At 57.7% G+C, this 13,424-nt stretch overlaps 1 protein-coding gene across 1 annotated transcript in view; it reads left to right on the top strand.

Moving 5' to 3' along the window:
- Positions 1-8,296: 8,296 nt before the first annotated feature.
- Positions 8,297-13,424, top strand: part of Nacc2 (NACC family member 2) — a 71,439-nt gene continuing 66,311 nt past the window's right edge. The window contains exon 1 of the mRNA XM_074052821.1: positions 8,297-8,420. The gene's annotated coding sequence lies outside the window, so the exon portion shown is untranslated. The remainder of the gene's footprint in view (positions 8,421-13,424) is intronic.

Genomic DNA, 13,424 nt, shown 5'->3' with positions numbered 1-13,424 from the left:
CCATTCTGGCCCTGGCACAGCCTCCAGTGGACCAAGGGCCGTGTGGGCTGATGCCAAGCCCGTGCCAGAAAGCAACAAGGAAGGAGACCCTTTCAGCCAGCCTTCTTAGAGAGCTTAAGGATCTCCAGTCCTTTGAAACAAATTTGTGCCTCAATCACAGGCCAATGCCTGAGCAGATGAGTAGAGGCTGAAAAGGATGGATATTCCTGCCCTGGTTCTTGTAAGGTGAATTGACATAATAAAAACAACGTGCTCTACTCAGCCTCTTTAGAAGCAGGTGTTATATGTGATCGGCGTATTAACCAGCTGCCCAGTCAAACCTTCAGCCTGTAATTAAGAGGCACCTGGAAAGACCCCTCCCCTGGAGACGAGGGGTGTGTTGTCACGGAGCAGCCATCCTCTGGGGCTGTGCTCCAGCACACCTGCTCACACCCCCAGGAGAAGCGTTGGCTGGTAGGTGGTGAGCAGTGGTGGGGGGGTGTCCTCCTATCTGTGCCAGCCTCCTTGGTATGCCATCTTGAGCTACAGGTTGAACTGAGCCCTGCAGCTGGCCAGAGCCCTGGAGAATGGGACACAAGTTCTCCCTGTTCCCCAGAGACCACACTTCTGGGCTCTGGGCACCAGAGCCTCATGCACGCTGTCGGCTACACTTGTTGGAGCTCTGGGACTGTTCTAGCTGTCCTGGTCCAGCGTCCAGGCAGGCGCCCAGTGTGGTGGTTGCCTGACCCTGTGCTGTGATCTTTGGAATGGAAGCTAGTGTCTCTGGTGACACCTCTACACCGCCCTCCCCATCGTGCAGAACCCTAGCGCTTCTACAGGAGGCTCTGGGTGCTTTGGGGCACCCCCACTCCAGCTCCCCAGGTCTCTGCACCCACTCTTCCTGCCTGAAGTACTTGTACTGTTCATTTCCTGAACCCGGCAGATGCGGGCGAGAGGCTGGCTAGCAGGAGTGTGGAGAGGCTATGGATGACAGCATTCAGCACACTGGGGCACACCAGAGTGAACAGCCCCATGTGGCTCAGCCCATGGGAACCTGGAGGGCAAGGCTTTGCTCACCTCCAGCCTGGCCAGCCCCATGTGCCCTGGTCACACCTGTTACTGTGTGGCTCCTCCTGCCACCTCTGGCTGTGTGGCTGCTGCCGTCCCACAACCACTCTGATACACCTGGGAATGTTTTTCAGCCTCACAGTGGCTTCAAACAAGCAAGAACCTCATTTCTTCTCAGGACTAGATCCTGATTTGGGTACATGTAGGGGCTGACCTTTTTGCAATCCCTGGCTCCTACCCAAGACTGATTTCTTTGAGCATGAGGCCCATCTACCAGAACACCCTCCCTTCCACCCTGAATGCCCAGGGCCAGTGACTAGCAAGGGGCCCTGTGCCCTGTAGCTTGGAGGGGAGGCCAGGCAGGATCCAGGGGCGCCTCCCATGAAGGCCGACATGGACAAGCCTGGAGGTCCAGTTAAAATGCAGATTCCGATTCAGCGGATGGGGGAAGAGGGACCTGTATTTCCAACAGGTTCCATCTCTGTGTACCGGGAGCCACAAGGGTACAGGGTGAGCTGAGGAAGGGCAGCAAAGAGGTGCCAAAGGACGGGGTGTGGCCACAGATGCAGTAGAAGGTGTTAGGAGAGTGAAGGGGTCATGTGTCACCAGATTCTGAGAGGATAAGACAAACCCAGGGACTGATGGTCTGATTTTTTTTTCATTTTTCTTTTATTATTCCTATGTGCATACAAGGCTTGGTTCATTTCTCCCCCCTGCCCCCACCCCCTCCCTTACCACCCACTTCGCCCCCTCCCTCTCCCTGATGGTCTGATTTGTGGCAGAGGTGACCAGAGGCAGCATTGGTGCCCTCCAGTGACTATGTCCAACCCTGCAGGGGCAGCGTAAAGACTGTCCCCATATCATTGAGCCTCAGCCTCTCTGGCTTGACCTACTAGACACTTGAGCAGTGATGGCCAGGTTGGCGTTTCTCTCAGAGGGCAGGCACGGCTTTGCCCATTCTGCCTATCTCAGGCTGTGACCTGGCCACCTGCCAAGCCAGCAGGGGCGAATTCCCTTCCCTTCTCTTCCTTTTCCAGCCCTTCTGCTTCCTACAGGCCACAACCAGAGTCCTCCAGCACCACCCTCGACTCTGGCGGGAGCCCTGGGACAGTCCAGTGGTCTGAAGAACATTCCCCTGGAGCATCTGGTGTTCTGCTGAAGGACCCCCTCCAGTGCGGAAGGGACTGAGTCCTGGCCATGGCTGACAGGGCGTGCATCCGCTCCTTCCTTCCCCACTTCCTGCGTCCCTCCATCCAGGCCTGGTCAAACCAGCCCCCTTCCCTCGATTGCCCCTCAGCAGCCTGGCCTTCAGAGCCACTCTTTGCCCCATTGCTCTTGCCTCTCACTGCCCTGCACAGAGCATTTTGGATGGTGTAAAATGCAACACTGTATCATCGTAGCCACTTCCGAGTACACTGACCGTCGTTAACCACAGTCCATGCATTCTGAACCCTCTTTCCTCTTCCAAACAGAAACTCTGTCCTCATCAGACACTCGCTCTCCATCCCCTCCCCAGCTCCTGGCACCAACCACTCCCCTTCCTCTCCGTGTGACTCTAAGGACTTCTCACTGAATCCCACGGTTCTGTCCTTCTGTGACTGGTGTATTCACTCAGCCACAATGTCGCACAGTTAATCTCTGACACCGGCCTTTCGCCTCTTTCAGGTGCGTGCCCGCAAACAGAGTTGGTACACCACGTGACAGACCTCTAATGTTTTTAGGATCTGCCATGCTAGTTCCCACAGCCCCGGCACTCTTTTACATCCCTACCAGCCAGGCACATGGATTCTGATTTTGCCACAACCTAACCAGCACTGTTGTTCAGTTATTTTCTTTTCTCCATCGTTGATGCGGTGTCACCCATGACTGCAGGTCTTGCTCCGTTTTCTGTCTCCCCACTAAGTCAGAAGCCCCGGGAGGCAGGGTTTGGGCAGCTTTGCTCTCCTTAGAGGGGTGGACACAGGAGGGTGGCCCTGTGTCCTCCCGCTCCTCTCTGGAGCATGATCTGAGGCACGGGCTGTCCACTATCCCACTCTGGCCGCAGCGCGCCACTGCCTCAGGCCATCTTCCTTCTGGGCCATCTGGGCTCTGGATCTAAATCACACATTTCAGGAACTTGTACCAGGACTCCACTGTGCTCTCAGCTCCTGTTCTATCACTGAGGGGCTCCTGGTCCTGGGGATTGTGAGTTCAGTTCTGCTAAGGATGCCCAGAAGGGGGCCTGGTGCTGTGAAGATGACCGGGGCTCCCAGAATGGCTCCCCTGAGTCAGCCTCCAGCCTCAAGTATGACCAGAGACAAAATGTCACTCAGGACAGTCACAGGTGCCAAGGTCCTTTGGCACCAGGTGTACAGAGGGAAGCTGTGTGCTGCCCAGGACAGTGTAGGTCATTGGGGGGATTAGGCTGGTGAGTAGGTAAAGGCCAGCAGCTCAGGCCAGGGGGAAGTCACCCTGGCTGGCTCTTCTCCTCTTTCCAGTCAGATGTCACCCTCAACCCTGGCACCAGTATCTGCAGGACAACCAGACTCCTCCATCAGGACTGCCAGAGTCCAAACCCCCGCTCACTGGGCCCAGCAGGGATCACGGATGGGCCTGGGGAGGGAAGAGATGGGGTTCAAGTCAGGAATCTGAGGGCAGCCTCACTACAGGAGGGGCTTGGCTGTCCTAGTTTCTGACCCTGGCTTCCCAAGCTAGCCTGTCCCCCTTCTCTGTGGGGTGAGCACCTGGTATGACAGGGTACTACTGCCTGGCGGGTAGAGTGAGGACTGATGCAGTAACCATAGCAATGACCCCACAAAGAGTTGCCAAGGATCTCAGGTGCTTCAGTATCTTAGCCCACAGAAGTGTCCTGTGGTCAGAGTGACTCCAGATGGGAGGGACCAGAGGGGCAGCCTGTAGCCCTACCCAGGGTTCACATACATTCGCTGCATAAATGACATGACACAAGAAGGGAGCAGGGGCAGCAAGGTGGCCATGACTTTGTGGGAGGGTGGGAGTGGGTGGCCTTCAGAGTCCCATTGATCTGCAGGTGGCTGGAATCTGCACACAGTGCATTGGGTGGCTGGGGTGGCTGGACATCCTGGCTCTAGATGCAGAACAAAGACAGAGGTGGGACAGATGCTCAAGGTTGTCCAGCAGGGCTGGGTTTTGGCTGGAGGTGGCTGGGTCCCTGGCTAGGTGCCGGGTGAGGCCCCTGCCTGGTGTTCTGGGCCATTCTTGCCAAGAGCAGCCTTTGCTCCCTTGCTGTGTGAGCCCCAGGCCTAGGCCCTGAAGGCTCCACTCTAGTTTCCTGAGCCACCCCCTCAGAAGGCACTGCAGAATGGGGTTGGCTTTAGTATAAACTAGTCATGGCTTTAAGTTGGAGACAGAGTGGGCAAAACCCTGACTGCCTAAACCCTGGCCCTGGCTGCTGGTGCTGCTGAGGACAAGGTCTGGGCAGACAAGGCCATTATCCCTGCCCCAGCTAGGAGCTCAACCCCCACCAGGAGGGGGCACCCCTCTGCTCTCCTGGTTGGAGGTACTGGTGTTTGAACTTAGGGCTTCAGTCTTGCTAGGTAGACACTCTACCACTTGAGCCATGCCTCCAGTCCATTTTACTCTGGTTATTTTGAAGATGAAAGCTGGTGAACTATTTACTCAGTCTGGCCTCAAACTGCGATCCTCCTTTATCAGCCTCCCAAGAAGCTAGGATGACAGGCATGAGCCACCAGCACTGGGCTCAGAGCAGGGTCTTAATGAAGGGGCACTTGGGTACACTGTGGGTGCACTGGACTGTCTGTTCATAAGTGGTTCATTTCATGTTGTGTGAATTCACTTTAATAGAAAAAGAAAGAGCCCATTAGCCTTTTTAGTCCAGAGTCCTTGCTGGGACCTTGCTGTGGTCACCTGGGGGGGGGGTCTTACCTCTACTCCTTGAGATAAGGGTTTGGAAACAGTTTGCACAGGACAGAGCCCTTGGATGGAGGTGATGGTCAGGGGCCTCAGCAGGTGTCTCCTGACATGGGGTCTACTGCCTACACAGGTTGCATGCCCTCATTTGTGCCTTGGCCCCTCCCATGAGTGGGCCATATCTGCATCCTCCTGGCCAGGTGGGTGTTTACGCTGGGCCATCAATGGTCCCCTGGACACAAACCAGAGGTGGGCCACCCCCTCCCTGCCAGCCCTATGTCTTGGGATAGGGTTTTTGTCGGGAATGCTGAGGCTTCCCCATGAAGGTAAGGGGCAGGGAAGCCCTGACAAGGCAGCTTCTGGAAGAATGGGTCCCCAAGTCAGATGGCTTCCTTTGCCCCTGGAGAGCTGTTATTCAGATAGAGGAGCACGGGGCTGCCTGCTGAGAGAACCTAGCTGCTGCCCATTCTCCAAGGCTGCTGCATCCTGTCTTCTGTGCTGAGGGAGATGACAGTCAGAGGGCACAGAGACATCCAGTAGTCCTCCCCACACAGCATGCCTGGGGCAAGACATGCAGGGGTCCCAGGGGCTACGGGTCAGGCCAGGCCTGGTGAAAGCATGCTGGGTCAGCTGGGGGAAACCCAGTACTTTATGCAGGCCACAGCCTCTCAGCCCTGCTTCAGAGCTGAGGATCTGGAGCCTGTGGAAGGTCTGACTTTGCCTGAGGACAGGGGTAGAGGCACCTACCCCTCTAGGTGGGAGGGGAGGGGGCTCTGCTCCTTCCAAGAAAGGGTCTGGCATCACCGGGCAGCCTCTGAGAACAGGGAGGAGGCTGACAAAGCCTCAGGCTCTTACACTGCAGACATCCCTGGGCACCAGCTCCAGGCCAGGTATTCCATTGGGCCAGAGAGAAGACGGTGGACAAATGGAGGGCCGGGTACCCGCAGTGGCTGCAGAGCAGGAAGTGTCAGTTGGCCCACATGGTTCTTTTATATAGAGGGGCTGGAGAAGGCCTCTGAAGGCAGAACAGTCAGGATGGGGACAGACTGGATCTGGCATGTGAGGAAGGTGACAGGGCCATGTCACATGTTGAGGAAGCTACTGTTAAATGAGTCTGGATGGAAGAAAGCAGGCCTGTCCCCAGAACTGGGGCAGCACAGCCTGCAGGCCCACACATCTGCATGCCAACTCCTGCATTCCTGAAATCTATACATAGGCCCCAGGACCACAGTCCTCAGGGGAGGAGCCCCTGAGCTGTCCAGAGCCCAGGGAAAACGAGATCAGCACTTGGGTATGAACCCCAATCAGATTCCACAAATGCACGATCTCTGGGCCTGCATATCAGCCAGCAGCAGGCCTGCTGTTTACATTTATTTATTTTTCCTGTGCTGGAGATCAAACCCAACGGCAGGGAAAGAGCTGTGGAGACCACACCCTGTTCAAGATCCCTTCTGCAGAGTGCCTGGCAGAACGCTGAGTTAGTGCACCCCACCCGGCTGGCATGTTCTTCCTAAACTGAACGGTTCTTATCTGTAACACAGGAATAAAGAACGCTGATCCTGAAGGGTTTTTGTAAAAATTAAATTAGGTACTGTGCGCGTACTCAGAACATGTAGCACAGGCTGAAATCGGTGTTCCATGTTTGCGTTTGCATTGTGCAAGTATCAGCTGGCTGATGCACACAGAGGATGCACAGCTCAGGCATCCACGGGAAATAGCTTTCTGGATAGCTGGTGTCTTCTGAAAACTTTTCAGTGTTTTCCTGATGTCTTTCATTAAAGAAGAATTTCTTGGGGTGGGGATGTAGCCCAGTGGTAGAGTCCTTGCTCTCCACCCCCCCACCACAAAAATTTGTTAAAAAAATTATTTCTTAGGTATTTAGAAAATAAAAGCGATGAAAACAAATGTACAAGGAGGTGAGTGAGCCAGAGCCCCGCTAGGAGTGTGTAGAGGACAGTTTGCCCCATCTCGACCCTCTGTGGGTCCCTCTTGTCCCGACAGTGACCCGACTTGGTCATTGGAGAACCGTGGGCTTAGAAGGCTGCTTTTTGTGGCCTACCTCAGGGCTGGAAGTGGCTAGAGGCGTCTGTCTCACTGATTCATGGTTCAGCTGACATCTTAAGTAACACTCAGGAGCCAGGGAAAACCCTCCATCCTCAGAGGCGGCTGAGCTATCGCCCTCAGGCCCACAGGCTTGCTCAGAGCCCTCCTCCCCGACCTGAGCCCCTGAGATTTCCTGCGCACACCTGTGCGGAGCAGGTGGCAACTAAGGCGTTGCTCTGCTGCCCCTCCTCTTGAATCAAGACCACATACCCATGTGACCATGAGGCAAGCCACGTGTTTCCAGCATGCAGGGCTCTCTCCACTAAACACATCAGCCTGACTGCGCTGGGCAGAGTGAGCTGGTGTGTCTGGGTGTTCCTGGAAGCAGAGCTGTGTAGACTCCAAAGTTCAGAAAGAGGGTCAGTCTGTGACAGAGGACAAAGACTTAGCCTGAAGTTCAGTCAGGGATATTCCTTCAAGCGTCTGCTCCAGTGTCCTAGGGATCACCTTGGCTAACTGCCAGGAGTGTGCTTCGGGAGGGGGTGGAGCAGCTGGGTGTCTTCTTAACCCCCTTCCTCCCAGTGACCTTGCTCATGACCTCAATCCTAATGCCGCCTCATCTAAGGACCCTTGTATGGGTGCCGGGTCAAGGCTGGCTCTGGCCCCCGAGGACCACTGGGGCCTGTCCCGACAGAGCGATAGGTTGGAAGGGGCAACTAAGGGAGGATTCTCGGTCCTTTCAGGAGTGTGGCCAGTTTTATTTCTGTGAGCTTGATTTAAACTTAGATCTCCGTCCACAAGAGCATGGCCTTGGGCAAACAGAGCGCCATGCAGACCGCAGCCAAAGTAACTGTTAACACGCCTGGATCACACCGGGCCTGAATGCAGCCTGGGCCTCCTCCCAGCAGCGGGCAGTTCAGGGGCAGGAGATTCCAGTGTCCCGAGATGCTTCGCCCAAGGTTGCAGGCGCCCCGGGGTCCTTCCGCCCGCAGCCCCATCCCCGAGGCTAGTGTAAATGCGGCCGCCGCGGGGGAGGGGACGCTGCAGGGGAGGGCCACGAGGGGAGGGAGGAGGGGGACGTCCCAGGTCCCCGTCCTGTCCGCCGGCTCATCCCGGCCTTGGGCGCTGTCCCGCCCGCAGGCTCCCGGCACTCGGGCTCGTGATCCCTCCTCCCGCTGGCCGCCGCCCCCCCACCCCGCCCCCGCCCGGGCGCCCACCTGGAGACGAGTGCGCGCGCGCGGCCGGCGGCGCGCTGTCCCTTTAAACGGCCCGCGGGCGCCTCCCCCGCGCCGCCCCGCCCCGCCCCCGCAGCGGTGCGGCCGCCGGTGCTGGGCGAGGTCGGAGAAAGTCCGCGGGCGCCGGAGCGCGGGGACGCCGGAACACTTCCTGCCGCGGGCGGCGCGCCGCAGCTGCCCAGGCCGGACCGGGCCGGGCGCCCGCAGGTACGGCCAACTTGGCGCGCGCCGCGCTGTTTACGCCGCGGGCGGGTCGTCCCGCCGCCCCGCCGCCCCGCCGCACTTCCCGCAAACTCCCGGGCGCGGGCCGCCCAACTTGCGCGCCCGCCGCCCTGCCCTGCCGCAGTGCCCGCGCGACGCCGTGGGGTGCGGCCGAGTTCGAGTGCGTCCGCGCAGGAGCCGGGCGCGGGCCGAGAGGCCGGGAGGACCGGGGCGGGGGACGGGGGTGGGGAAAGGAGGGGAATGTCCCGGCGGGGACGCTCCCGACCCCGGCCGCCCAGAAGCCAGGACTCCGGGCAGCGCATTCTGGACAGACCCCCCCCCCCCCGCCCCAGCTCCGGGCGCCCTGGGGTCTTCCTTCCCCGTTGGTTTCTCGGGCCACGGCCTGCCTGGGACGGACGGGAGTGACCGGGCCCAGCCCTTCGCGGCGTGGAAGCCCCGGGGGTGACTCGCTCCCCCCCCCCCCCCCCGGCCAGGGCGAAGGGGACACACCCCTCCCTGGAGGACTGGAGGCAACCGCGGGTCTGGCCGCGCGCCCCTCCCTCCGGGGCCCCTCCGGGGTCCCTCTGGGGTCCAGGTGGACCCCCTTCGTGAGTAAGGGTGGTCCTCGTTCTGAGCCAATTGGGAGAAACTGAGGTCCGGCTGCAGTGGGAGGGGGCTTATTTCTTGCTTGTCCTCGGCTTCTGAGTCTTTGGAGTTAAGGTCTTGGTACCCGAGCCCCTTCTCCAAGTAACTCATAGGGACCCCGAGCTGCCGCCCACCCCATAGCTGGGCTTTTCACCTAAGGCCCAGACTTAGGGTCCTACTTTTCCTGTGGGGGTACGCAGCTGGCTGTCACCTCTCAGCCCTTCCGCTAGGCTCTGAGAGCAGTTGGTCCCACGCTAATGATTGCCAATTCTTTCCTACTGGTGCTTCTTGAACCTGTGGGTTTGTGGCCTCTTAGGTCCCATTCCCTGAAGCTGGTGGCCCTCCCACTGCCGCAACCTCCTCCCGGGCTTGAGGTCAGGGGCTTGGAAATGTTTTATTGAGTGTCCTCTTTGTAGTGGCTTTCAGGTGTGCTCTGACCAGTGTTCCAGCTGAACCCCTAGGGGTGGGGGCTGGGTTCTTCTGAGCACCTGTGTGCAGCATCCCGTTCTGAGGCCTCTTGGTGCAGCCCTTGGGCCATGCTCTCCTGCCTCATGGTCACCTCTGGGTCTCCACTCTCTTTTCTTTGACCTCTTTTCTTGGTCTTGCAAGCTCCTGAGCACCTTTCCCTACTGTTCTCAGGTTGGGCCAGATGACCAGCCCCACTTTCCATGGGGTTGTGCACTGTCTTTGTGGTCTTTTAGCCTCAGGACATGCTTGGGCAGGGGGTGGGGGAAGAGGGTAGGGATGGGGACTGTCATTGATCATTTCACAGATGGGATACAAGGTCTGTTTGTCTAGAAATCGGGCAGCCAGCAATCCTGTGCCACCGTCCCAAAAACAGTCTTCTTCTGAGGCCCACGGAGCCCTTCACTGCCTGTCTCTTCTAGGAGGTCCTCTGGCATTTTCCTTGTGGGTCATTCCGTGGTTGGATGCCACCTTGCTGGAGCTCAGGCCGAGGAAATTAAAGAAGTGAGACCCAAGGCAGCTGGCCCCTGGTCGTTCAGCCAGCTGGTTGGAATTAGCACAAGTAGAACAAGATATCACTTGTCACCTTTCAGTAGCCAGGGATCTTTTCTCAGTGGTCACAACCCCAGGCAGGACGGTGCTGGATGCGGGCTGGGCAAAGGCTGTCCATGGTGGTGTCTGTCTGCACTGATTCTGTGAGCTTGCAGTCATTGAGAGCGCTGGGAAGAGGGCTCAGAGACTCGCTAATGCTGCAGTGAGTGGGAACGCCAGGCTGTTCCTTGGCTGCTCGAAGGAACCCTAGTTCTTTATTAGAGACTGCTGGCAGGGGGTGCAGGCCCTCCCTCTACCCCCCCCCCGCAGCCCACCCTGGGAGGGGGCTTGTGGGTGACTTTGATTAATTTGCCAAACCTCTGGGTTTTCAGACTAGAAGTTATTCCTATAAGGATAATGATTTCAGGTGCTGAGCTGGTGTGCGGAGGCTGTGCTTGCCTCTGGGGTCCTTTGTGCCTGATTTGTGTCTTGCACTGGCAGGGAGTGGTCATTGTGATTTCTGGAGTTTTCTTTGGCCCCACCCTAGGGTCCAGTACCCATGGGACAAAACATAAGGACGATGGTTTTGTCCTTAGCAGGATGTATACCCAGGGCTCCACTAGGAGCCCCTGCCTCTGGGGTCTGTATCTCTGGCCCCAGTGATTCCAAAATGCATAGGACACTGAGGCTGCCTCAAGTCACCATCAATGAGGCAGAGGCCTGTTCTCCCCTCAGCCAGCCCTACCCTGTCTGCGGTATACCCTGTCTCAAAGGCGTCTTACAGCCTTTGAAGTGACCCCATGCCCTCTCGCCTGGCCTCTGCTGTCCCATCCCACTGGCTTCCAGGGAGCTCTCCATGTGAGTCTGATGTTGACTCGGGCTGTGGTGGGAGGGAAGAGCCACCAGGCTTCCAAAGCTGGTAGGGCCGAGAGCTGACCACAGACCACCGCGCACGCAGATCATGGCCTCTGACTTTCCATAGACCCCTAGTGTAAAACACACATTTGGGAACTTGCCATGGTTACCCCAAGTGCTGCTCTCACTGCTCTGCCTGTACCCACCCTTGCTTTGGTAGCTGATAAGTGTCTCTGGTCCAGACTGGTCTCTCACCACGGCTTGGTTTTCAGGATGAGGTAGCCTGCCTTCCAGTTCAGAGGCCTGAAGCTGGCCAGGATGGGGCCTGGACACTGGCTCCAATGGCCATGTTTCCAAGGGGTGCCCTGAGCTGAGGAACCCTGGGGTAGGCTTCCAGGCCTGGTCTTCAGGAGAGAGAGCAAAGCCCTGTGGCCATGTAATTAATTGAGGGAGGGGAACATTCCTTGCTCAGGAGGGCAAGAAGCCTGAGTTGCTCCTGGTGTGGTGGGCTACAGTGACCCCACTTTGGGAGTTTGCAAAGTCCTGTTGGCCTGCGTGTTTTAGGGCCGGCGCACTTGGGTCTGGAGATTGCCCTGTGGCCTGTCTCCACACAACGTCCCTCTTCTGCCACGCTTTACAGGACAGCCTCTGGTCCTTTCTTGAGTGTGAGCAGTCTGGTCTTTGGGCACTTCCAGGCAGAGGTGGTTCTTGCCCAGTGTAGGTAGGTCTCCTCTCCTATGTCCACTCCATCTGGTTCAGAGGTGAGGGTGACCCCATCCTGTGACCTCCCTGTCCCCCAGGTTTCTTTTCTCCTTCAGTCTGCCCAGAGTCACTGAGGAGACTGAAGATTATGTTCTCCTTGTCTGGGGCCCCTGCACTGGGAGCCGTCAGGTGAGCTGTTGAGGTGGCCGCTGCTGCCTGTTCTCTCTGGACAGGGATCCTGGCAACCTCTGTTTCTTTTTTAGCAAATTCTCACTCCCCAGGCCTGCCCTCAATGAGGTCATTTGCAAAATATGCTCCCTGCTGGCCAGGGCTTCCTCCCTGTGTCACCTGCAGCCACTCACTAGCTGGGAGTGGGAGGAGCTGCCTGGCTGACTTTGTGGTTGAAAGTTTGGGTTTTAGAAGAGGCAACCTGTGTGCAGGGTCCTCACAGGCTGCCGGCTGGTGGACTCAGGAGTTCTGGACTTTGGGAGTGTGGGCTCCTTGACCATCTGGGGAAATGAACTCCCAGTTCAGCACTGTCCCCTGATGGCCAGGACCCCAGCCAGGGAAGCCTCTAAGCGGGGGGTGGGGGTGGGGGTGGGGGTGAGGGCGGGTGGAGGCCTGGACCTAGATCCAGGGCCTAGCTGGCAGGGAGTCTACATGGAGGCCTGGGGCCTTGGGAGCCTTTGGGAGCTGGGACCCTGAGGTCATATTTACCTGAGTCACTCACCAACACAGGGTGTGTGACCTTGGGCCAGTGACCTGCCCTCCCTGGGTCTCCACCCTGTTGCACAGGGCCTGAGGATGAGCAGGCCTTGCCTGGGCCTCCATGCTGGCTGGACCCCTCATCCGTCTTGGGGAAGTGCTAGCCCTTTAAGGGAGGCTGGACTCCCCTGGAGAAGAAGGCACTTTTCCAGGCCCAGGGGAAGAGGTTGGCTCAGTTTCCTAAGGAATCTCACCCCTCCCCCCTGCACCAGGCCCTGGCATCAGAAGGGCGCGTGGTCATGGGTGGGTTGCCAGCTCCAGGCCTGCCTAGCTGCTGCGCCTGTGCCTTGGGAAGCAGGCAGGGCCGGGGCGGGAACAGAGGGGCCTGAAAGTGCCCATATATAGTCACTGGGGTGAGCAAAGAGCCATGTCTGCAGGGCTGCCGGGCCCTGGGGTGGGGGTGGACCCCTTGCAGTCTTGGGGGAGGGGTAGCATTCTGAAGGACAGCTGGATCTGGGTCAAAGCATTAGGTCCAGCAGAGTCAGGCCTCAGATAATGTTTGTTGATTGAAAACAAAAATCTCTTGCCTGGCACCATCTGTAATCCTAGCTATTTGGGAGGCTGAGATCAGGAGGATCGAGGTTCAAGGCCAGCCCACATAAATAGTTCATGAGACTCCCCCCACCCTATCTTCAAAATAATCAGAACAAAATGGACTGGAAGTGTGGCTGAAGTGGTAGATCACCACCTGCTTTGCAAGCAAGCCGGAGTTGAAACCTTAGTCACAAAAAAAAAAAAAAAAAAAAAATCTGCGCCCTATGTAGTCAGGGTCAAGTATACTTTGAGAACCACCATTTTTGAAACTTGGAGGCAGTTTTGTGGCCAGTGCTGCCTGTGGTCCTTGACTGGGTGTTAGGGCCGAGTGCCCAATGCTGAGGCTTGCCTTTGCTGCTACAGGATGCTGGTGTTCCTATCACAGTGATGGCCTTTGTGTCTCTCCCTTGCCCCTCCACCCCGCTCCCCTTAGGGGACGGAGGGCTCTGTCCTGTTGCCTGGTATTTCCGGAAGTGTCTCCTCACTCCCTGTCCTGGACACTGACTGGGATTG

Source organism: Castor canadensis, chromosome 13, assembly GCF_047511655.1.
Source record: "Castor canadensis chromosome 13, mCasCan1.hap1v2, whole genome shotgun sequence".
NCBI classification, from domain to species: Eukaryota; Metazoa; Chordata; class Mammalia; order Rodentia; family Castoridae; genus Castor; species Castor canadensis.
Note: the sequence above shows the minus strand (reverse complement) of the source record. Positions and strands in the feature narration are given on the sequence as shown.